At 44.5% G+C, this 25,901-nt stretch overlaps 1 protein-coding gene across 1 annotated transcript in view; it reads left to right on the top strand.

Moving 5' to 3' along the window:
- Positions 1-25,901, top strand: part of LOC139756543 (uncharacterized) — a 211,014-nt gene that overhangs the window by 175,712 nt on the left and 9,401 nt on the right. Inside the window, 1 exon segment of the mRNA XM_071676107.1 lies at positions 25,324-25,529. The gene's annotated coding sequence lies outside the window, so the exon portion shown is untranslated.

The following is a 25,901-nucleotide window of genomic DNA, read 5'->3' as shown; positions in this document are numbered from 1 at the left end:
CCAAGTTTGGTCAAGGCTCAGTTAGATAGCGTTGTTCAACTGCCTTGCGTGTTCAGCTGGATGGAGGTGTTTCGTGTTCATGGCTGGTTATTGTTTTGCTGAATCATATTGTCTTAGTTTCCAAAGGTTAGGTTAGTGTTCTGTTTAATGAATCTCCATTGTCGAAGGATGACGTGTGTTCTGGTCAGGGTGTCAAGTTTCCATTGTACTTGTATATGTGATGAATATAGGTTCTTGGTGTTCAGTTTAACTGGCTCATTATCTGTGGGTTCTCTAGAGTTTCTTTAATTACATCTTTCTCATTTCTCGGGTTTTCTTTCCAGATTGATCAATGTGTTCTATTTTCTTGATGTTTGTCTACATAATGGTTTATTGTAGGTGTTTGTTTTGCCCATTGTTATGTAAAAGTGTACTTAATTTGTTGCGCAAATACAAAGTGTATTTGTTGTTAATCAAACAACAACAAAAATTTGTTTGCTGATGTTTTATGTTTTTCCCGAAGGTTACTTTTTTAGTGTTCGTCGGTTTGCACATCCTGAGTAACGAGGCGTCATTATGGCCCCACGTCATCGGGAAAAGGTCAGATCATTTGTTTCAAGCTTAGATTTAGTTATTTAGATTTAGAACCGGATTGTTGTATTGCCTGGGAGAATAATCTGGGGTATTTATTTTTCGTCGAATCGTTCGTTTCCGACGTGTGGAGAATCCTGTGTAAGTGAGATCCTCACCTCCTCCCCCAGCACCTATCTCGACGCTGGGAAGCTGCCCCCATTGTCATGCAGAAACTACGTAGTTTCATTTCCTTCCAGCGCTGATGAATTCACAGAAAATGGATTGTGGGGAAAGGGGTGGAGGTGAGGGGGGGGGGGGGGGATGTTAGTCATTTGGGAACTTCGGGCACTTCATTTTTTTTTTCTCGTAATAGTAATGATTTTTTCATAGGCCGCTCCTGCTTGCTCGTGTTTTCAGCCTGTGAGATTATTTCGTACTCAACGTATGTGAAGGAACTTTGTGAACAAATGGGTGTACCTCGTCAGCCGCTGTTTTCACCGATAGCATATCTCTCTCTCTCTCTCTCTCTCTCTCTCTCTCTCTCTCTCTCTCTCTCTCTCTCTCTCTCTCTCTCTCCACCAGCGTCAGTGTCGTAAGCCACAAATTCACAGTGTTCACACCAGACGCATCAGGAATAGAGATCATTCGTAACAAGGGCCTTAACTTGAGCTGGCACAGTGGACACATCTGCAGTACGTTTACTTTCCGCGGAACATTACCGCAGTAGCAGCAGCAGCAGCAACCTTAGCAGGTTGATGGGAGACACCACAACACGATGGCTTCAGTTACAACAGGAACAACAGCAATTACAACATCAGTAGAAGCAGTAGGATTACAGGCAGCAGGACAGATAAAGATTCCAGTTGCACCAGTGCTGTGTTTAGGTAAACAGCATCATTAACTATAAATCCAGATTCTATAGTAGTAATCCACTAGCGCTGTGAAGACTTCCCAAAAATAGACACTAACAGTAGTTTCAGCAACAGCAGAAGCATTAGGAGCGGAGCCAGTAGCCAAGGTTGGTTTTAGTGGCATTGCTTCCATGAATAGCAACAGTAGCTGTAATTCCCCGGGCTGGAGAAAGTAGCAGGAATAGTGTGAGGAGACATCATCTGCAGCAGCAGCAGCTGCAGGAGAAACAATAGGAGCAGGCGGAGGATGGTCATGGCGGGCAGCAGGTAGAGCAGGAAGAGTATTACCTCACAGGCTATAACAAGGCTGCCATGGTCGAGGTTCACAGTATATTTCACACAGATTTACTCCCTTCCTCTCTACCTTCCTCGCTTTTCTCACATACTTTCTCCTCGTTGTGTCCCATCACTCTCCTTAATCTGCGATATCGTTTCTCCGTGCCCTCTATATCATCATCCGTTCTTTTCGCCCTCTACATCATACTCGTCTCTCCCCTGCATCATCCCCTTTCCTCACTCTGCTGCTTTCCTACTGTACTCTCTCCCTCACCTTTCTTTACACTCCATCTTCTCACCTCCACAGTGTTCTGATCTTCCTCTCATACACCTACGGTCTCATGCCCTCTAATTCCATTTACTTTTTACTCTTAAGCCTAAATTGTTTTATTTGTTCTGACATTTTTTTGCAGTCTTTTTGATTTTCCTTTTTTTTAGCTTCTCAATTTACCTTAATTTTTCTGATTTTTTCAAGGCACTTTTATGTAAAAAGAGTTTACATTTTCCTACTTTTTCATTATTCTTCTTTCCATGGAATAAAATTGCGAACCATTTTTTTTTTTAAACCTGGATAGATCGGCTTGCCATTAGGTAGGCCTGTACATGGGTTGCGTTTTCTCCGGCGTCTTTATATTCTTTAAGATATATGTCATCCTGATTTTACTGGGTCAGAGAAATAGCTTTCAAAATCCTTACTTTTCCTCTGAAACTCTGCAATGTTAACTTCACGACGATGACCAGGATGACGCTTCCATTTGCTCTACAATATCGGCATCTCTGGTTTATCATCTCTTTCTGTTTTCTTCCTTCTTCCTTTAGTTACACTCTCAGTCATCAGTTCGTAAAATGGCTCTTCTCCTAAGTGTCCTTCTTCAGTTCGTTCGTCTCGTAGCTTTATCGTCCTTCCCTTTCCTGGAGTTCTTGGTATAAAACCCTGTCTGTTAACCTTCGGACTTACAGCGTCTTCACCATCATATAGCCTGGGGACCTCCGCCAGTCTTCCAAACGGACCACTTTACCCAGATTCCTATTACGTTTTTCACCTCCTCCTCCTCCTCCTCCTCCTCCTCTTCCATTCAGCCTCCACCACCACCATCTTCGCCGTCACTACAAGTGTCGGTGCCGCCATTAACCCCACTGCCATTACCATCACCATCATCTTTGTGATCATTGTCATCATCAACATCAGTTTCTTATCTTAATACCACGACCTCCACATGCTCATCCTTCTCCTCATCTTGTCTCCCGGTCTTCCTTATATCAGAAACAGTGTCCAATCTTCGTCATTACTGTTTCACGATCGCTACGGAGAAATGACTCTTTCATCGACAAAGTTTGATTGCGTCCTGTCCCATTAGACTTGCCCGGAGAACTAGACTGGAGGTGAAGAGCCCGCTGAATGTCGGGGCTTAGCGGATTACCTGTTACGGTCGAGTATTTTGTATTCAGAGGCACGAATCTGACCCTTAACGTTATCTGTGGTTTGTCATTGTCGAGGCGTCGTAACCCCTTTAGATCTCTTGGTAAGTACAAGAACCAGCGTCTGAACTCCTTGGGTAAAATTCTACTTGTGATTGAGATAAAACTAAGATATTTTGTGATGTAACAAATGTTGACTCGAGATTTATGTTCTGTTATACGCAGTAGATCATCAGTCTAGGTTATATATCTGTGTTATATATCTCTTCTGTGAAGGATTGTTTCCCTCTGCGAATGGAGCAATCGACATGGCTTATATGATATATAAATGGTGGCGGTAGATATGATGCATGTGGGAAATTAAGAGAGTTGTTGCTCGACTTATAAGGCTGTCTGTTCCTGTCTGTTTGGCAAAGACACGTTCCTCACAGACTGTAGGGTGAGATAGAGAGGTGTTAACCAGCCATCCAGCAGAGAAGTTTGTTGAAAAATATTTCTTGCGGTTATCTATGGAAAAATTCTTATTTTATGATTATGTTCACCCAGTAAGTGTACATAATGAACTCCTCTTGATGTTTTCACTTAGGCCCGGGTCACTGATGCCAGACCTTCCGTTCATGTGTAACACACACACACACACACACACACACACACACACACACACACACACACACACAGATAGGGAGGAAAAGCTGGAGGTAGGGTGGCACGCACAGGGGGGAAAGTTTCAATACCATTAACATACATTTCTTGTGAAGAAGAAGGTAGCCTGATTGCGTTCTTCACACCGTTAGGAATATTGTCCAGGTACATATCTGGTGGAGGCCTCCAGACAGGATAGGGAGGTGCTGTGAGTGGGTGCCTCTCGAGCAGGGAGCAGGGTAGAGCCTAGCTCACCCATAGTATCGACCAATTACGACATCTTGCTGTCACTTGGGTCGTGTGGGTCGTGATGGATCTCCACATTGGTAAAGTGTCGTAAGTTATGCAGATGTGCCGGTAGACAAGACCTATCATAAATCTAATTTCCATAAACCAGGGCAATAAATGTTATTTTTGCTGTTGATCTTTGTTGATGAAACATTTGTTTGGGGATGATGATGGTGGTGGTAATAGGTGGTGGATGGTGGTGTGATGATGTGTGGTGGTCCACAGTCTCCACCACCAGAGCTGGTTACAGCTAGCCTGAGCAGGGATTCCTATGGTCATGATAAAGTCAGCTTTAACACCGTGAGAATGTATTATCCAATATCGGGGTTGGCATATTACTGGTATATAAGGTACAGCTGTAAATGATGATGATGATGTAGAGCCCTCCCACCACTTTCTTCACCCATGGTCGACGAGATCAGCGTGGGGACACGGCCACACCGCCTTGTGCTAATGCAATTAGTCATTACATGACGTGCAGCCTGACTTAAATAGCAACGAAAGAGCCCACCACATTCACTGAATACTTGTAAGAGGCAGCCAGGCAGGAATTGCATGCTGTGTGGGTCTGCTACAGTGCCGGAGGGTGCTACAAGTACACATGGCCATCTTAAACTGGGAAAAAAAGATGTTCCCCCTTTATTTACACTCTTGCGATACACTCTTGTGTATGTTTCTTCTGTCAACCACAGACACTGGTAGTGTTTTATCAGTGAGTTGAAGGTCACTGGACTTCATGATCTGAATGTGAGTAAATCGGCCAGAGTAACGATGTAGCCATAATAGACCATCGGTGAAGTACACCTGCTTAACCCATATAGAATAGCACAGTGCCAAATACACCTGGCATTCAAGACTGGGCAAACCACACTTCAGCACCAACTGTGCCACGAGCCATACTTCAGGATCCGACACGAGAACAGGCATACCTCACGCACACACATTACCACCATGCATAGCTCAGTATCTTCCTGAAGATGTGCTATTTTTGCTGGTGTATGATGAAGGCAAGGAGTCTTGCAAGTCTCGCTCACCAATATATTTAGTTTTACATAAGGAATCACACATATCACCTCGCTGGGTGTCTTCATTCCCGAGCGGGGGAGCTTGATGCGTGGGTTTGAAATATGAGGTGAATGTAAAATGATTCCGGTCTCTCTCTCTCTCTCTCTCTCTCTCTCTCTCTCTCTCTCTCTCTCTCTCTCTCTCTCTCTCTCTCTCTCTCTCTCTCTCTCACAGAACGCAGGCTAACATTTCTTGCTACACTGGTCTTCCAGCTTTCGCTTCTGATGGCCATGAAGTCAGAGGGTTAAGACTGTTCTCGCTGGTATAGATGATGACGCACGGATGGCGTCGGTAGATTGAGCTTTCATAACGTACAACTTTGTGGTGTACGATGAGCTAATAGGAGGTGAGTGAGGCCAGGTCATGACATGAAAGATGTAGAGATTTTCCAGCCTGTGGAGGGTGAAGGGGCGCTATGAAAACCTCTGTGGCCTTCCTGGGGACAACTCCTGCTGGTGAAGGTGGAAAAAATATATAGAAAAAAATATCCCATGTTATGTTATAAGGTTACTTTTTACCACCACGGTCCCTGTAACTAACCTCAACCTCTCTGGCCTATTTTTCGACGCTGAGGGTCAATATTGAGGAAGGTGAAGACCATTAATGTAGTTTGTTGACCTCCTCCAGCGAGTGTGACTTGGATCATCCTGGACTTAGTTGGTGTTATACCAAGTTGGTTCACAACCGCCAACATCAGGCATCTTAAGTGACCGTAATCCCGTGTGGAATGGAGGCAAACTGGACGAAAGTGTGGACTCTGAAAATATACTTCCCCGTAAGAACCATATTCATTACTTAACTAAGGATCTTGATCGGTTAACCGGGCACTTAAGTTGACTTATAGAAGAACGTATCTTCTGTGAAGGGTAAGTTTGGCTGACAATAACGTCTGAGTGCGTGTCGTGCCGCTGGCAGCGCTGCTGATGGGTGCGCCTTATGGCTGGAGTTTGCCAGACAGCCAAAAGGACCGACCGCACACCATTTTCGTTAATATTATGTGTGTTTGTGAGTAATGTGGGTGATGATGGAAGCAGGGCAGGTAATGGGACAGCGTTTGGCACTCTGACCACAGCAAGCTGAGGGAGTAGTAAACGACCGCGAGGAGACCTAATACTTCCCCTGACTGGCTTAGCCTCCTGCTGGCCCTGGTCATTCATCTGGGTTAGTTAAACCTCCAAACTTTATCCAGTCTCCCAGCAGGCACGGTCAGGGTGCTCTCCACTTGCTGCTGAGGACGTTAAGAGTATAATATCGAGATTTTATACATTTAAAGGCAATAAGTTGCTCTTATGGTCGTTTTCTTTGGTGGAGAAAAACTGAAATATAACAGTTCGGGTAAACATTCAAATAAACCGATGTGTTCAATGGCAATATCAGAACTTTGCAAATTCTGTTAGAGCTTGGCTGGTGTAATGATAGCGGGCCATGGCGACCCATAAAGTTACCCCTCAGAGTCCACAATTTTCCGCCAGGAAGGTGCACCATGTAAAGAAGGGGAGGCAGAAGAGACGTGTATGAAGGTTGGGCCAAGCTGGCGGAATGACGGAGTGGAGGAGAGGTGTCTGGATGGTGGGGGAGGGGATGAGAAGAGCTGCTGGGGGAGAGAAAGTGGGCAGGGGAGAAGGGAGAATAAGTCTTGAGGGAGGAAGGGTGGGCAGGGGGAGGGAGAAGAAGACTTCAGGGAAGGAGAGGACCTAGGAAATGCTACTGTAGTGAAGCCGCTGCTGCTAATGTTTTGACGTGAAGTACCATTAGTTCTGCTGAGACAAGCCCTGTAAATAGCTCAGATTAACTTCCACCACCCCATCATTAATGACTCCTTTATGTATATATGGCCGTGAATATAACGTGTTTAAACAGTGACAACTTTATCTTCATACTGAGCAATGTCAAGCTCACAGATGGTCATTTTTTCATATACTTAACTTTAAAAGGAAATGCAGACAAAATTCTCGATTTAGTTCACTCTGAATTGAGGTTCGTGTTGACTTGAAGTTTGGGTAAGTCTTGGGTTAGTCCAGGCTCAAGTTCTTGGTCCTCACCATTAAAGGAAATAAGACCAGAGGCCCAACGAGGCTCCTCCTGCCTCTCAGTGGGATTCTGCATCACGACACTGGGAAACATTTTGGCTTAATTTCATGATTTGACCTTTGTTCCCCTAATGATATTATAATTAACCTGATCTTCATGCACAGACTGAAAGACAATTTTCTTTTTTTTTTTCACTCGATATTCCGTCAAAAGTGATAGAGGAAAATTTTGCCTTAATGGGAAATATATTGGAGTAAAGTTGGCTTTCTTTGTGCTCCACTTTCGCTAATGGTTTCTTCTTTTTCGACAAGAGAGCTTCTCGGTAATTATGTTTATGATAATGAGAGTTGTTCAGTTGTTTGAAGCCTTCACACGTCATGTCTGGAGAACATTCAGAAGCCGACTTGATGGCAGAGAGAATGCAGAGGACCTTGCATGGGGGGGAGCAGGGGAGACGCCCATATTTTCGTTACTGTGTGGAGTAAGAAGCCTCTGGCACTCACGGCGTCTTCTCTTGTTTACCTCCTCTGCTTAACTAGCTCGTGTAAGTATCCCAGAACGTCCAAACGAATCACCTCAGTTGTCCCCCGCCCGCACCACCACACTGCTGCTCCTCCTATTGTGAACTCGTGGGTCCCCATGTTTTTCTACTATCATACAACGTTTCGAGCTTTGATGTGGTGTCCACGTTCTTTTCATCATTCAGTTTCTAACGATTTTCCACTCCTCTTATGGTGCAGAAATACTTCTTCACATCTTTTCTAACTAGTTTCGTGCTTAATGCCATGTTATGGACTCTGGTTATTCTATCCCAATAATGTTTGAAGAACTTCACTGTGTATTTGCGTATCTGTGTGTCCGTCATTGTAAGTGTGTGTGTGTGTGTGTGTGTGTGTGTGTGTGTGTATGTGTGTGTGTGTGTGTGTGTGTTGGCCCTGGTGTCTGTTGCTGTGCCCAGTGCCAACTTGGACGTGGTAGGGTCGTGGTGCCTCTCCCCGCTGGCACTCTCCCTTTCTGGCCTTCATCGCCCTACTCTCACCACCAGTTGTGTTTTGAGACAAAAAAGACACATAGTCTTGCCACCAAGGTCACTGAGGAATTGTATTCATCATAGTGAAGGTGATTGTGATACTGAAACGACCCAGTTATCTTCCGGGACACTTCCTCTTCGTTAGCATCAAATATTCGCGAACCATGATGGTGCTTGTGTCTGCGATTGTGTTCCGACCCGATGGATAAGGGAGTGCGTGTGTGTATGCAAATGGGTAAATTCCCGTTCGTGTGTTTGTTAATCAAGTGATATCAAGTGTGAGGCTGCTAGACGGACGTTGCGCTTTGAACTGAAACATGTGTGTCTAGTGTTGGCCATTTTGTGTTGGTGCACACGTTTGGCGACGTGTTTACTCGAGGAAAACAAACGCAAAGGTATATATAGATTTCTGAATTTAGAATCATACATGTTTGACGTGTTGAGTATGCTTTGGACATATTTCTAAAGTTGGAAAGTGCTTCCAGACCTTATTTGAACTGAGAGAAGTGTGATCACCAGCATAAGTGAATTATGCATTTCGTTGAGTAATGAAAAATGGATCTATAAATAAGATTCATGCACCACAAACGCTTCCAGGTGTGTAACATATTTCAGGGAGCCAAAGAAAATAGTTTTGTTTATGGAGGCATGTGAGAGACAGATGGGAAGTGCCCTTGTTAGATCTCTTAACCTTTACCACTCAGCTTGAGTTGAATGATGATGCTTGCAGTGACCAGCTACCGCTGTGCAACACGGCAAGACCTGGTGAGAGCTTCGAGAGCCGATACTACCTGGAGGGACCTGGAGACTACCTGGAGGGACTTGGAGACTACTTGGAGGGACCTGGGGACTACCTGGTACTGGGGGTAATGGTGAAACATGAGGAACTGTGTTGGAGATCTTGTTTGTCGTTGGGGAGCTGATGGCTTTCATAGGCGGTGCAGTGCACCATGTAGCGTCACTGAGAGTCTAGCTGCACTGCCCTTGTCAAGTGACGGTACATTCAGAATATATTGAGACAGACCACAATCACCAGTCTACTGGATTTCAGGTCTCTCGGTATTGTAGGGAATTCCTGATCATGAGAATTGATTATGTACCCAGTAACTGAGGCATGCGGTAAGCAGAAGCACCATGGTAGACTGTGGTAGTTTTTCAGCCCGTGACTATCACTACCAGTACTGTGCTTCCATATTAGACAGTAGAGTCCACAACATATGCAGAGTTGATTCTTGATGTGTGATTGTTAATTTTCCACACAATTATCACAAACATATCGCCTTCATTACAGATGACAGATGATCCATATAAACACAAATCAGTTAATAAGATCATGGTGATTGTGTACGAAAGAGTGTGTAACTTAATAATCTTAAATCAGAATATTGTTGTCACTTTTGATATACATTACATCTGTGTCTGTAGGTATGTCGTAGGTAAGGAAGGGTAGGGAAGGAAAGTGTATATGTGTGTCTTGATAAAGGATGGGGAAGGAAGTTGCACATATGGATCTAGGTAAGTGGTAGGGAAGTACGGTGTACATATATACCTAGATGTGGGTTAGGGGAGGAAGGTGCACATATGTATGTATAGGTAAGGAGCAGGAGAGAAAGATGTACATATGTGTCTAGCAAACGGGTAGGGAAGGAAGATGTGTATGTGAGTCAGCTAACAACGAAATTATGTTTTTTGTTTGGTATGGGAGGTTATGTAAGTTTGGTATGGAAGGTTATGTAAGTTTTAGATACCTATTTTCTGCAGTGTGAATATTCACAGGTCGTACACATGTAGAAACCATTATACAGCAGATTTAATGGTGTTTGATAAAATAGAATGGGACTTTTACCTGTTACATCAATGTTGTGAAAGTTACTGTGATTACATATTACAGGAAGACACTGGACATTGGTACAGTTTTAAGAGCTACAGATATTCTGTCAAAGGAAAGAATTTGAAAAGCAATACCCGTATACCGTCTCCACAAAACTCAAACTTTGAAAAACCAGCCGTGAAGCGCCAATATCTTCACTAGTTTTGCAGAAAATTTAGATTCTTGCCGTGCAGGTGCGTGAAATGTGGCTCTATGAAGGTCAGCCATTTAGATAGCACTTTCGCAGCTCACAGGGAATATCAAGAGGTAGGATGAACACCGCCTGCCTCCTCCGGCCCTGGACAACACCAACACACCGCCAACTCTTTTCCCACACTCGCACGTGTCTGCCTCAAGTCTGGTAAACAAACATTAAAGGTTCAGTTTGCTGGGGGTACTGCAGCAGCCTTATTCCCTTGCCTATATGTGCCACTGTATATACCACCTTTCACTGCCACGTATATTACTGTGTACACCGCCTTTCACTGCCACATATGTCACCTTGCGCGTGCGCGCGCGCGAACACACACACACACACACACACACACACACACACACACACACACACACACACACACACACACACACATATATATATATATATATATATATATATATCTATATATATATATATATATATATATATATATATATATATATATATATATATATATATATATATATATATATACACACACACACAAACACAAGGTGCTTGAATCCCGTCTCATTGGTGAGTTTCTCTCCGTTTCTTATTATACTGGGGCTTCCACCGTGGCCGTAGTGAGGGGAGTGGCGTCTTGACGAGGGAACCAGGCCTCAGGTCATTGCGAGATACCAAGGTCTTCAGGGACGCGGGTCTTGGTAAAGAATTGGGATCTGAGTAAGATTTTTTTTGTATAAGGTTCGTTGATCTTTATGAGTCTCCGATGACTTCATAAGGATCGTGGGTCTTAATGAGGTTCCAGGGGCTTAATGAGGCATCTGTAACTTGATAAGATGCCTGGGTCTTGGTAAGGAACCGGGACCTGGATGAGGCACCGGGGCCTCGACCAAGCAATCGGATCTTGATAAAGCAAACGACTCTTGAAAAACATTGGAAATGTGAGGAGGCGCCAGAGTCTTGAACCTGGATGAGGTTCATGGGTCTTGTTGAAGGACGTGGGCCTTATAGAGGGACGTAATGTTGATGAGGAACGTGGAACTTGTGAAGAGAAGTGAGTGTTAATGATGAAGTTCGGCTTGGAAGATGTGAGTTAGGTTTGATGAGAGAAGTCGGTCTAGCTGAGTAACATGGATCTTTATGAAGAACCAGCATCTGTCTCCCAAGTCTTAAAGGCGTGTCCTAGTCTGTGCGAAGCTATAGGTCGAGATGATGCGTCGTAATATTAATGAGACGTCTTTATTTAGGTGACGTTTCGTGGTCTTGACTGGGGACCTGCGTCTCGATGAATGATATAGGTATACATTACACATCTTCATCTTGATGGAATTCTCTATTCATAAGGAAGCACCTGGATCTTTCCGATGCATAAAGATGTACTGTGGTCTGTATTAATTACTGGGATCTTGTTAAAGTATAAGGATCAGTGTCTCACTGTGATACCTAGGGTTCTTATGGAACTTACAGCTCCTTTTTAAGTACCGTGGTTCCGGTGGAATGTCTTGGTCTTGGTTACATACTGGGCGTCATTGAAAAAAAAAAAAATCACAGTGGTACTGTTTGTTATCATGTAGGTGATGATCCAGGTGGGGAGCCTGCAGTGGTAACAGTGTCCAGGGGGCGACATTGTTATGACGTGTTTGACTCGCAATTTATCTAATGCCGGGAGTATCTGGTATTTCGTGGAACATCCCGACGCTTTATTCCAACGATAAATGGTATTTCACAGAAGCTTATTTTTGTTTGCCGCACTGCAGGCCTGCTTTTGGACGCATACGTTTGGTGCAGTACCTCTGAAACAGATCTGTTGCATTGGTATGATACTACATTAAATTTTCACAATAGGAATCTGCTGTAAGCACCGTGGGTTTTGTGAGAAGATGCATCACTGATTTGCCTATGTAAGCATCGGTCAAGCTGGCTACAATAGTAAAGCCGCCATGCAAGACAAAGTATGACACAACGAGCAACACAGAATCACTCTACACGATCAGCAGGGCGAGAGTGTCGTAATGCAGGGTTTCGTATCCTTCTAGCTGTCCGCACACCACTACCGGATCTCATCTGGGGTGGGTTGGGGGTGGAGATTGTGAGGATTTAGTGTGGGACACACATTGTTGCATGATCCCAGCGCGGTTCATGAGATGTACTGCCAAAGACTTAGAAAACCAAAGCTGCTGTGCTTCAGCCGGAACTTAAATCGTACCGTATGATGACAGGCTCTTTGTTGTGTTGCTGTAGACGTCCGGCTTGCATTCCTCACGTTTCCGCCTTGTAGTATCATTGGGAAGACATGGCTAACAGTGTCGACCCCCTCACACCCAACCTCCAACAACAGTGTAAAGTTATGGCAGGAGGCGTCAGGGCACCCACTGTCCACGTCCCAGCCTCCAGCAACACTGTTCGGACAAACTAACAAGTTTCTAATCCATCTCTAGTTCGAGATAACATTCATTGTGGCAAATTTACTGGACTTATCTTGTGAATATTGCCAGAAGACGAGCGTGAACGTGTTTCCCTCTTGTCATCTTCATCCTCAAGCATCAGCGCAGCGCAACTGAGGGAGCAAAGTTTCAAATTCCTCCCTTGGCATATCTTCACCATAAATTTGTTTTATATGTGTTGCAGTTGTTGCAGCTCGGGGGCTGTATACCGTATTGCGCAAGCAAGCTCTCTATATAATACGATGAACCAGTTTTGCGACTCACACGGGAAACTGGCACAGGGTCACTCTATACAGCCTTGGAGAAACTGGTGACTTCTTTCATCCATAGATCCTAAAGATTTATTCAACCATTTCTTTCCATCATTTCTTTCCACCATTTCTTTCCACCATTTCTTTCCCCCATTGTATGCGTGTCCCTGTAGTGAATATCAAGCTTGAAGTGGCTGTCTGATTCAGTTGTACTCACGTGATAGCAAGAGTAAACTAATTCTAAGTGGTTGTTAGGAGAGAAAAAATAAAAAAGACCCTAAACAAATGTTTGGTAACTGTGAATTCTGGAAGGATTCGATATGCATATGGGTAGTGTACGAGCTGAAGTTCATATGTGGCAAATATTTGTAGCTATCCTAATGCCAACGCAGCACTTGTGTGTGTGTGTGTGCAGGTATATTGTTTCCGGGTGTCTGTCTGTCAGTTAATCTTTCATGTGATTTTTTTTTTCAGTGTAATATAGGCTTATCTTAAGGCATTTCTTCATCACGGAATAACTTTACAGTTTGATAAGATTTCCGTTTAGGTCTTTCATATAATATACTCACCCAACTTTGCACACAATGTAGATGCTTAAAAGTCGCGTTGAATTACTTAATAGAAATGAAAATGCCACCGGTGTTGTATTTCCGGGAATGGAGAACTCTGTAACTACTGGCGTAAAAGACGCTAGATAAGAAATGTCTTAAACTGCTCCTCTCTCCTTGAGATTAGCGATAAGATATAAACTTTCAACCTTTTGATGAGCATTGGTTTCTTAGTGCTAGCCCAGTCGCTGAGTCAGTGTCGTCACCGTAACAGCACCGTCACAGGGACTGCGTTTCCCTGGTGCCAGTAACATGATGGTGCTGGTGTCGCCGCAGTAAAGCACCATGATCAGACCAGGCTGTTACTAGGCTGTCACAGCGCCAGCGCTTGCGCAGCACGAGAGCCGTCACAGTAACAATCTTGTAACGGCGGCATCTCCACAATATTGTCAACGTTATCTTGTTATGAGAATGTTATAGATATCGGAGTTAGTGACAGACAGTTCCAAGAGTCATCGTGAGGCTGTCTTTGTCATAGTAACATCGTCCTTCACAACGATGTGGGCGTCACAGTAGTGTGGCTAAGGAAATGCTGGCGCCATGCCGGCACAGCCATCTCTCCTTCGCTGACAAAACCAGTTCGCGCTCCCCAGATGCTTTGGTTGAGCCTTCATTCAAACCCGAGCCCCACCACGCAACCAAGGGGACGCGGACCCTTAAGTCATATTTAGCCAGCATCTTTCATTAAACCTAAATCATATTCTTGTTTTTAGAGACTCTAATTACAGCTCTGGCCTTGCGTCAGATCCCGTTCATAGTTCCAGACTTAACATCGAGACAGAGCTCATCGGGTCCCACACATAACCTAGTCTTGTCGTCAGCGTTAACCACAGCCCAGTCCTCCCAGCAACTTCACCCACCAGTCTATTCCCATCAGCACTCCCCAGCCATAGTTAACAGGGTCGTCATCAGTTTTCATCTCGGAGTCGAGTCCTACCATCAGTTCGCAGTCAGAGGTTCCAGCCACAGTCTGGTCCTGTCATCGTGTCTCTGTCACAGCCCAGAGCGATCTTCAGTACCCAAGATCAGTCTAGTTTCTTCACCAACTTCCAGCCATAGTTCACTGTTCCAACTTGACAGACTCCATCTCCACTCAGGTTGTGTATGAACCAGAGGTCATTCATTATTCCCACATTCATCTTCCTCTGCCACCTACAGTTGCACGTAGATGTCTCATTCTACAACCTACGCCAACTTATTTAAGGACAGTCCAGGTAGCCCAGTATATTAACCTATTCAGGTAACCGTTCTACTCAGCCAACCTAATCTAGCAACGTAGAATGCTCTCCGTCAGATGATAAGAGGTGATGTACTGTGTCGTAAGACGACGCGCTGTGTTGTAGTCGCTGTGATATGTCGTATGGCAGAGAGCGTTGTCGTAAGTCCCTTCGCTGTGTCGTAAGGCGGCGTGCTGTGAGGGAGGGGAGGGAGGAGTTAACGTGTCACTGTATCACCAGTAGGAGGAGGGGCCGGGAGGGTGCCACAGTATAGCACCCTAACATTATGTTGTTGACACTAACGATGGAGAGGGTTTGCTCTCATGGCCGCCGTAGTGTTTATATTATTCTACTGTTTATGAATGCATTATGAGTTCTCTTTACTCTCTGGGTTGCATTTGCAGGGATTGTCTTGTATGACTAATTCTGTTTATTTCTGAATTTATTTTGTTACGTATCTCTGTTTCTAGTCATTGTTCTCTCTTTGAAGGTGAGTACGGCCACGCCCTCTTGAGAGCACCGCCACCGCCCTAAGCAACAAACGGTCGGGTAATAATATGCTAAGCTTGCCCCTCCGTCAGAGGGTAGCGCTACACCTGTCACAACCACTTTTACCCGTGACTCAGGAACAGTTAAAATTGAACTGCAGACACGCCGGTAATAGCATGTACTCGCTGGGTGGCTCCCCCCTGGCTGGCGAGCGTGGCCCCAGCGGATGAAGGCATTGACTGCCGTGCTTGGAGCACCGTGAATGAGTCGTTGTCATGGTCAGCAGTTGTCGCGTGTGGCAAGTTTTTAGGGAGGCCTTAACGCTTGTGTCAGCTCTGGTCTGGAGGGAAATCTATCTCGAGTGCTTTTATTTTTATTATATTTATTTTGTGTCTGTTTTTTGTTTTGTTTTATATTTTACCAGCGTTGGAGCGGCACAGTCTGTCAGAGCCCCTCGCTTATAACTAGTGTACTTGTTCTTGTTTTGAACGTTCCAGTTTGTCATAGACATTTTCTATAACCAGACCCAGACTACGTGAGTGCAAACCTTGCACGCGTGTTTGGTTCGTACTCGGGTTTGAATGGCAGGCATGCCAGCTTATTTCACTGTCATCTGGGATGTTAAACATCCCGCAGGTTCTACCATTGACGAACACAGGTGTTCTTTATTGCACAAGTGACTCGCACACGGAATAATCCTCTGCACATTTCCTCGGAACGTGTGTGAATATCCATGTCTGTGGAAATTTCCCTTTTTGAAGATTTGGCTGTTAGATATTTTTTCGTCATTGTGATGGTTTTAGCAAGACAACGTAATTCTCAGAGTCATGGGGTAGTCTGCGTGTGGGGCAGACTACACTCCACCCACGCTGCCTTACCATGACGTCTGAAGAATGGTAGAACAAACATTAAAGACAAAAGTATCTCACAGTATTATAACAGGTTAACTCTGATCCGCGAGCCAAGATCCAGTCATTTGGAGTATGTATGGCGAATTTTACGTGGATCAGCCTTTATAGCCCGGAAGATGAATAGCAGTGAAACAGTGAGTGGACATAATGTTTTCCCTCTGAGAAGCGACTCTCTGTGAAGTGGAAGTAGTGAGGCCATTTTTGGTTGATACTGTGTTGCTTCCCTGTGGGTTGGTAAAGAATCCACTTACTCGTTCCCTTATTCGTCCATTATGTCTGGAGTGTTTAGGGGTGTTGTGTTGTACGGATGCTGTGTTAAGGGATAGTGTGATGTTACTCATCTCATGCTAAGGGAATTGTTGTAGGATGTTTCGTCTTCATTACCATTCTGACATTTCCCACGCCCACATTCGCGTACCGTATATAACCCATCCCACATTCCTAACCCCACATTTCCCAAGTCCACACTCTTTATGGCGCCACTTACGATGCCCATACTCCTGATATGTTGATATTCCCCCTCGCCCAACAGTTCACCAAACATCCAACTCCCTCTGTGCCTCCGCCACATTGTATACGCCAACAGCAACACTCCCCCTCACGCCCTCCCGCACACCTCGCGCTTCTCCCCCCACAGTCTTTTCCTTCACCTCCATGCACAAGGGCTGCTTCCCCTGCCCACCAAGCTTACCTCCCCCAACCTCCTCACTCCACACTCCCACAGTTATCCCTCGCTAAACAGAGTCACAGTGGCTGTATTCTCCAACAAAGGATGGTCGTGAAAGAACTAAAGACGCTATTTCCAATTTTTGCGATTCTCCTGGGGAAAAAGTTTGTGCTATCCGTATCTACAACTGCCTCGCCCAGCCTAAATGGCCTTTGCAGACCTTGTTTTTATTGTGACTTTTGGCAGCAAATGTTTGCCATGCTATTTTCTCGTGCCGTTGCAGATGTGTCATTAGTTTGCATATGTATATGAGTTGGTACTGAATGTTTACATGCATATGTATTGCAAATTATTGAATAACGTCGCTGCTTGCTTTACGTGAAGTGCTTCCACATGACTGCACTGTGCTGTATACTGGAAGACTGTATACAGTGCTTTCGTGTTGGGAGTATGATAAGTCTATCTAAGAACTCTCGGGTATTTTGATGCCTTTGACCGTATTCTTCCTGTCATTTTCATGTGTTCAGAGTGGAGACATGAGTGTTTTCCTGAAGTACAGCGTCTTGAAGCAACGATCTTGTGGTGTGGCGGAGATTACAGAGATAATGGTGGACAGAACGGAACGTTTGTAGGGATGACGAGGGAAGACCCTGGCATGTACAGAACCTTTTTGAAACCTTCAGAGTACACCTCCGGGTCGTACTTTCGTGTGTAGCTCAGCTTCGAGCGATTGTGCGATAAACGACCTCGTTCGGTCGCGTATTATGCAGCTACGTTCGCGCTCGATGTACAGCCTCATTTATGGGAGATACAGCGTCGTTTGTGCGATAAACAGCCACGTCGTACATTCTTCGTGATATAGTCTCCTACGGTTGCGCTATAACGTCCGTGAAACACAGTGTCGTTAATGCTATATGCAGCTCTGTACGATAACCTCGTCCGTTCGCGCGATGTATACAGCACGTTCCCTGGGTGGAGTGTCGCGTCTGTCGTGATGCGGTACAGAAGTGATCGTATGAGGCGAGATCTTGGTGGGTCACGGCTTTTGATTGGAAATGTGTACATAAAGGATCACATAGTCCGCATCCAGGGACAACGGAGTGTTAGGACGGTGCCGAAGCATGATGTGAGCACAAGTTTGAACCCACATTTTTTTTCTTATGGTCTTGTTGGGCATTAAAGTAGTATCAGTATGATTATTAGGTCAAGTGTATCCGTGGTAGGTGAAAAAAATACTGAGGAAGTGACACATAAGAGAAAAATATCCACGAATGTTGGATAGAGAGTTGACATATCAATTACACGAAGCGAAGTAACCGTTAGTGTACGAGCAAGAGACTGAGTTTGGTGTCCTAACAAACAAACGCTAACAACAGAGGATGCATGGCTGTGTATCTGTTATGTATGCATGGATGTGTATATTTTTGTATTTCTATTTGAATATAAAAGCCTGACAGAGAGACAGACACACTGGTACAAATATAGACAAAGTCTGACTGAGAGACAAGGACTGATGGACGTACAGACATAAGCTGACTGAGAGACAGACTGATAGACGTAGATACAAAGTCTGACTTAGATACAAAGACAGACACTACAGACAAAGTTTGACTGACGGACGTACAGACATAGTCTGACCGAGAAAACAGAGAATGATGGACGTACAAAGAAATAAAAACAGAGAGAGAAGAGAGAGAGAGAGAGAGAGAGAGAGAGAGAGAGAGAGAGAGAGAGAGAGAGAGAGAGAGAGAGAGGAGATGGCGCGCTCTGCCGGATTCCGTTCTGCGGCAACAGTAAATCTAAATCCCTTCCTGGCGGGCAGCTTACAGTCAGCGATAAGCGCCGGTTCGTGGGAAAATGCTCCGAGATCTATATCACGCCGCCCACGGAAAGAGACTGAAAACCTACGCCGAAAACACTCTAAGATGTACCATTAATTCTCACATTACTGACCTCCTGAACTCTCCCTGATCTTGTTAGCAAGATGTGTTAAGGATAACCATTATACCAGATATCGTGGGATAACGCTGAGTGCGCCGGAGTTGTTTCCTGTAATCCATGATCGCTTGTGGTCAGGAGGGTGCCAGGGCTTCCGGTCAGGAGATGCTCCTGTTCGTTCTGCCAGAGGTTGGCTGATGCGAAGGTTGCGAACCCGAGCTCTTCCTTTGGTAGGTTTGCGTCTTGCTGTCTTGGGTCGAGGCATCAGCGGACACCTACATTGTTGGCGGCACAAAAATATTACTTCATACGTCTTCAACCTGAACCATTTTTTTTTTCTCTTTTGTTTTGAGTTTTGAATCTCTCTCTCTCTCTCTCTCTCTCTCTCTCTCTCTCTCTCTCTCTCTCTCTCTCTCTCTCTCTCTCTCTCTCTCTCTCTCTTTTATATATATATATATATATATATATATATATATATATATATATATATATATATATATATATATATATATAAACCTTGTCTCCGGTTTTACCTGAGTTAGGTCATCCTGGAGATGTCAGGTGAAGGTCAAGGTCAGATTCATGGTAGGTTACGCAGGCCCTTGTACCAACCTCGGTTCGCAGTATTTGCAAGGTCACTTGACCCCATTTCCGTGTTTTCTTCGTTTCTGTGTACATAACCTCCGTTGTATCTACTTTCTCTTCTTGTAACAAGTCCTCTGAGGAGGTTGTAATTTACGTAAGCGCTCAGGATTCTCATGCTTTCGTTTTTAGTGGTGTGTATATATATATATATATATATATATATATATATATATATATATATATATATATATATATATATTGTTGGGGAGGTGAATGCGGGAGTTTTGGAGAGAGGGGCAAGTGTGGGGTCTGTTGGGGATGGGAGAGCTTGGGAGGTGAGTCGGTTGTTGTTCGCTGGTGATGCAGCGCTGGTGGCTGATTCGTGTGAGAGGCTGCAGAGGCTGGTGACTGAGTTTGGTGAAGTGGGTGAGAGGGGAAGGTTAGGGGTGGGTGTGAATAAGAGCAAGGTTGTTGGGTATAGTAGGGTTGGGGGTCAAGTCAGTTGGGGGGTGGGTTTGAATGGAGAGGAACTGGAGGAGGTGAAGTGTTTTGGATATCTGGGAGTGGATCTGGCAGCGGAGGGAACTATGGAAGCGGAGGTGGATCATGGGGTGGGGGAGGGGGCGAAGGTTCTGGGAGCCTTGAAGAATGTGTGGAGGTCGAGAGCATTGTCTCGGAGAGCAGAGATGGGTGTGTTTGGGGGAATGGTGGTTCCAGCAATGTTGTATGGTTGCGAGGCGTGGGCTATGGATAGAGTTGTGCGCAGGAGGATGGATGTGCTGGAGGTGAGATGTTTGGGGGCAATGTGTGGTGTAGGGTGGTTTGATCGAGTAAGTGACGTGGGGGTGGGAGAGATGTGTGGAGGTAAAAGGAGCGTGGTTGAGAGAGAAGAAGAGGGTGTTTTGAAGTGGTTTGGGCGCATGGAGAGAATGAGTGAGGAAGGATTGACCAAGAGGATGTGTGTGTCGGAGGTGGAGGGAACGAGGAGAGGAGGGAGACCGGGTTGGGGGTGGAAGGATGGAGTGAAGGGGATTTTGTGTGATCGGGGCCTGAACGTGCAGGAGGGTGAGGGGGGGGGCGGGGGATGGAGTGAATTGGATCGATGTGGTGTACCGGGGTTGACGTGCTGTCGGTGGGTTGAATCAGGGCATGTGTATGGGGGTGGGTTGGGCCATTTCTTTTGTCTGTTTCCTTGCGCTACCTCGCAAACGCGGGAGACAGCGACAAAGTATAAAAAAAAAAAAAAAAAAAAAAAAAAAAAATATATATATATATATATATATATATATATATATATATATATATATATATATATATATATATATATATGTGTGTGTGTGTGTGTGTGTGAGTGTGTGTGTGTGTGTGCTTTTGTAATTACCTTATTGTACAGTACAAGAAAGGTTGTCCATATCCGCTATCCTGCAATTATAAATTTTGTGCACTGTTAGCATTCAGTGTTACCACTTTGTTTATTTCCTTCATCCGCGACTATAAAAGTAATTCTGTACACCAGTTCTAACAAGATTCTTGTTTAATGTCTTGCTATGGCCTCTGGTTCTGTCTCGGCATCGTTTGAAGAACTTTTCACTGCCATCATCAGGCTAGTTTAGAAGCCTGAAGTCACCCCTTACCCTTTTGTTTTCCATAATGGGAAAAATTTATGACCTGTAACCTCTCGTAATAACTCGGCTATCTTTATTGTCTTGCCATCTTTGTTGTTCTCCTTTGGACCTTCTCTATTGGTTCTTTGTTTCTTTAAGTGCGAGAGGGTCTTTGTTACTGAGTGAAATGAGAATTGTGTGTGTGAGTTGTGTACACACAGACACAATTCCCGTTTTCCCTGCACAGGGAAGACTACAGTGGAGTTTCCTTCACTGTAAGGGGGCTTCATCGCCGCATAACCTCCTACATCATATGTAACTCTCAGACTCCATAACCCTGGGTGGGCACTGGTAGTGTTGGCCGATCGGCCTTTTCCCTGAGTGTTCAGGATTACTCAGGTACGGTGACATGGTGACGTCTGCGCCAGCTGCCCCGTGCTCCATCACAAAATGTGCCCCGTATGCTACACGCGTCAGCCATTGTGTACACCATGTGTCACGTGCAGTAGCTGATACTTGAACCAACTGTTACGTAAGCTAGATGTTGCATTTCACGCTTAAACTACGATCTCTTATTATGACTAGGGGTTCTGACTACCACGTGCACCAGCCGCCACGTGCACTAGATGCTGCGGTTACTAGGTAGTGCCTAGTAACTTGTAACTACATTTACTAGCTTCTGGTTGTATGGCGTGTGTGAGGGAGTACATGAACAGTGGTAAGCGGTTGATGTAACGTGTGAGGACGTGTATAGTAGTACAGTGTGTACATGACGTGTATAGTGTACAGTATGTGCATGACGTGCATCACTGTACGTCGGAGGGAGGGGGGGTGAAGCTTCTGAACAGAGGAAGGAGGAGGAGGAGGAGGAAGAGGAAGACTCTTAACGTACACAAGAAGTGAGGTGTGCGGGCGCTCCTCTGTTTATGTTTGACTGCTAAACTTAGAAGCTTGTGTGGGTTGGGGGTTGGGATGTGGGAGTGAGGGATGGGGGGGAGGAGGAGGAGGAGGGTGGAAAGGGATGTTAAGGAGGAGGGTAAATGGGACGTGGACGGGGGATGGGAGACGTGATGATCGAGGGGCTTATCGCACTCGTCCCCGTTTCAGCGCTTGGCCTCATGTAAAAGTGTGTTTATCTTCGTCGTGTGTTTGGAAGCGGCTAAACAAACTGGAGGTTGTGGCTGGAAGGATGGGATAAGTGATAGTCTAATGTGATTCTCTCTATCGTGCTTGTGTGGTACACGTTGTAGTGTTGGCCTCTGTAACTCCCAGTGTGGTAGATGTGGTAGTGTTCTTCGTTGGTCCTAGTGTAGTGGATGTTGTGGTGGCGATCTCCAGGTGTCTTGTGTGGTACAACTTTTGTTAGATTACGGTGACGGGTTTATCATAGCGAAGAGCAGGTTATTGTTGTAACATGTTACACGTTATTTATAAAGTGTTGATTTTTCTCTTATATCGACTGAGGATTAGAACTATAAAAAGCTCGGCCATTTGCTGATTGCAGGTGAGATAAAAGTAATACCAGAGAGCAGTTGTGTTGGGGGAGCAGGTGCGCGTGTGTTTCTTCATTAGAACCTCCCTGAACTGCACGAGAATTACAAATACTTTATCCTGGTTTATGTGGGGGTGGGCTGGGGGAAGAGAGTGGGGTCACAGGCTTAAACTTCTTACAGTCTTTCTCTTGTCTGTGTTTTGGTCCCCATTTTTTTCTGTGTGTTTGTTATAAGTATGATGAGTATCGCTGGCACGTCTTAAATTCCATCCTTTGTTTGCTATTTCACTTCATTATCCCATCATTATTCCAACAGCTTTGTTAATTGTATTGTGTAGTAACTGCCACAGCTCGCATAATATTTTGATATATCCTCTACTAAATTCCCTTCTCTCCTTAATTTTCTGTAATTCCCATTTGCTTGCCCACCTTTCCAAAGTACTTTGATATTTACGTGTAAAGGTAATGTAAAGTTAAACCTCTTTCGATTAGAAAGTTCTCTTTATGACCACATTATTTCTTGGTCTTTAACGAGGCTTATTAAGAGGTGAAGGAACTGAACATTCAGTGCTTGTTATTACCTTGTGCTTGTGGTTCTGCGATCATCGTAATTACAAGAGATTGTAATTGCGTCCTGGTCGTATTTATTATCATAGTTACGTGCACACTGCTGTCACTTAGTTCGCTAGACGCTGTAATTACGTTGTCGTTGTGGTTATGTATGCACATTACATGATGGTTGTAATTGCTTGAACCAGTTATGTCTTTGATTAGGTAGTTATCGTAGTTACCTGGACACTGAAGTCGAGTGGTCTTTGCAAACAAAACGTGGTTTCTGTAGTTATGTGAAATTTGACCTGTCTGCACGACGATACGACTCTTTAGTATGGTAGCGTGACCTTTGATCTGTCTCCTAAGTATCAGGTCGAGGGTCACGCCAACACAACCGTCTTGCTTAAGGGACTATCGGTCGTGCTCAAAGGGTTAACTTAATGGATTGAGAATTTGCATGTATCGTAATGTTGTCAATGTTGGGTGATTTTATTTTGTTTTCTGAATATTTCAGTAAGAATCATAAGTAGAAGGAGAGTGTATGAAGTGTGGTTGAGACACCACAAGGCCACAACAAGGAGGATCCCGCTTTAATTAACCCACTTTTTATGGAGTTGGATATTTTCCTAGACATAACAACCGCCTTCATTCCACGGCCTCGGACCAGAGACCATGAATATGTGGTGTGATGGTGAGAAGCTCTGGTGGTGATGGTGTGGTGTGATGGTGAGAAGCTCTGGTGGTGATGGTGTGGTGTGATGGTGAGAAGCTCTGGTGGTGATGGTGTGGTGTGATGGTGAGAAGCTCTGGTGGTGATGGTGTGGTGTGATGGTGAGATAGTGGTAGAAGTGTTACGGTGACAATGAGACATTGGTGGTGCTGATGTCAAGAATGATGTCTACACACACACACACAACACACACACACACACACACACACATACACACACACACAGTTTAACATGTGAAAGGTTGATCATGTCCAGCTGATGTAATAAAGGTTGTTTTGTGAAACATGATCAGAATCACACATCTTATGTGCCAGGTGTGGACATCTGAACTGTTGGGCATTGGGTATAGTAAGGGCTCGGCTTTGATGCTTGATGAGTGGTCGTCCCCTGTTTGAGGGAGGATCCCAATCACAGAAGGTTCCAGTGTTTGGAAGGACCCCTGGATCGGTAAGGGGTCCTGGAGCAATATGGCTCTGGACGTGGTGTGTCTTGCGTGTGAGGGGCCCCAGGTGTGGTAGGCCGTCGTGTCTAGTGGTACCCCAGGTGTGAATTACCACAGGCATATGGCAGATATAGGTTCCTGAGCATTACCTTTTCTTCCTTATTTGTCCGGGTTAACATAATTGAATTTCCTAAGGATGAACTATAGCATGAACTCTTACCTGGCATGGTGGTATAGTTATCATAGATTCTATTATTAGCACATGTATCCTATGTAATGTTTGACTGAGCTGAGGGAGATGTATACTACTCATGTTTTCACCCTGAACTTGTAAGTGTGATTATGGTTGTGACATCAAGGTGTTTGTACATGTATATCACACAGATTACACGACATGTGAACTATGTAACAACCAGGGAACATCTGCAACTCTGCCTCCGCTTAAGATTCACCCTAGGCCACAGGAGACGCGTCTCATTTGTAGCTTGTCATTATCTCTGAGGTCCGGAATAGGACGCGTGGACACTTCTCAGATTCTTAGAGCCCATGTGAATAAATGATGAGGCCATCTTTGATGTCTGGTGTGCTCTAGAGGGAACGTGTGTAAATATTTCTGGTTATAATTAGGAGCGAATTGTGTTGGCCACAGGCCGGAAGATTTAAACTAATGATTTTCACATTTCTGGAAAAAGTGTTATTTGAGGAAGGAATCAGAAATTTTAGAAAAAAAATTCATGCTATCTATTGGTGCAAATGATACATACTGTGATGCGGATGAAGTATAATGGTCTGAAAATATTTGCCAAGGAAATGTCAAAGTGTTGCCATACAACGTGTTGGAAAAATTGTTTGATACTGGAATATTGCCATGAAAAGACAAGTTGATATGATTTGCAAAACTTGAACCGTGAAAAGATAATGTGATCTTGTGAAATACAAAGAGGAGAGAAGTGGACCTCATGAGTTTGACGGTGGGTGCAGACGACAGTGTGACATAGAAAGATAGTGTAGATAATATATCGATAAGATAACTTGTGAACTAGAAAATAATGTAGATGCCAAACAAATAATACTGTGTGGTGATAGTGTGCTGGGGAGGAGGGGCTGCTGATTCAGTGCAGCCTTTAATACACGTTCTCTTTTCAGATAAGATCAATATACATTACAGTGGTGTCTGATATTGTATTTATATATGAACAAAAAACATGAACATTCCAGCTGAGTAGTAACAACAATGTCAGAATGAGAGCATACAGGAGAGGGAACATGTGAGGCCAAGATTCCACCAGAAGTAGAGGACCACAGTGATCAGGCGTCTCTTGGAGTGCCGGGTACATCACTTGAGAACTGAGGTAAGAGGCTGACTGGCCGCCATTGCTCCATTCACACACTGTCCACCATTATCTTTAGGTTAGGTCATCAACATTTCTGGTAGCCCCAGTGGAAAAACCTGCACTCTTCAAAATTTTGGGATTGTTTCGCTTTCCGCGCTCATTATTAATGTTACTTTATCTAAGACATTTATGCGATGATGAATACTGTTATTCATGCTTGTGTACTTTTAATGCTCACGTGAATATCGTAATCGTATATTGTCGAGCATGAGACACATGACCAGAGGTAAACAGACACACTTTTAGTTGGATTTTGTAAGGCAGTTTTTATTACGCTTACGCATCATGACTTCGTCTCTCGTCGTCGTAAGTCAGGCACATTAGTTTCCA

Source organism: Panulirus ornatus, chromosome 22, assembly GCF_036320965.1.
Source record: "Panulirus ornatus isolate Po-2019 chromosome 22, ASM3632096v1, whole genome shotgun sequence".
Lineage (NCBI taxonomy): Eukaryota > Metazoa > Arthropoda > Malacostraca > Decapoda > Palinuridae > Panulirus > Panulirus ornatus.
The sequence above is the reverse complement of the archived record's forward strand: the minus strand, read 5'-3'. Positions and strand labels throughout refer to the sequence as shown.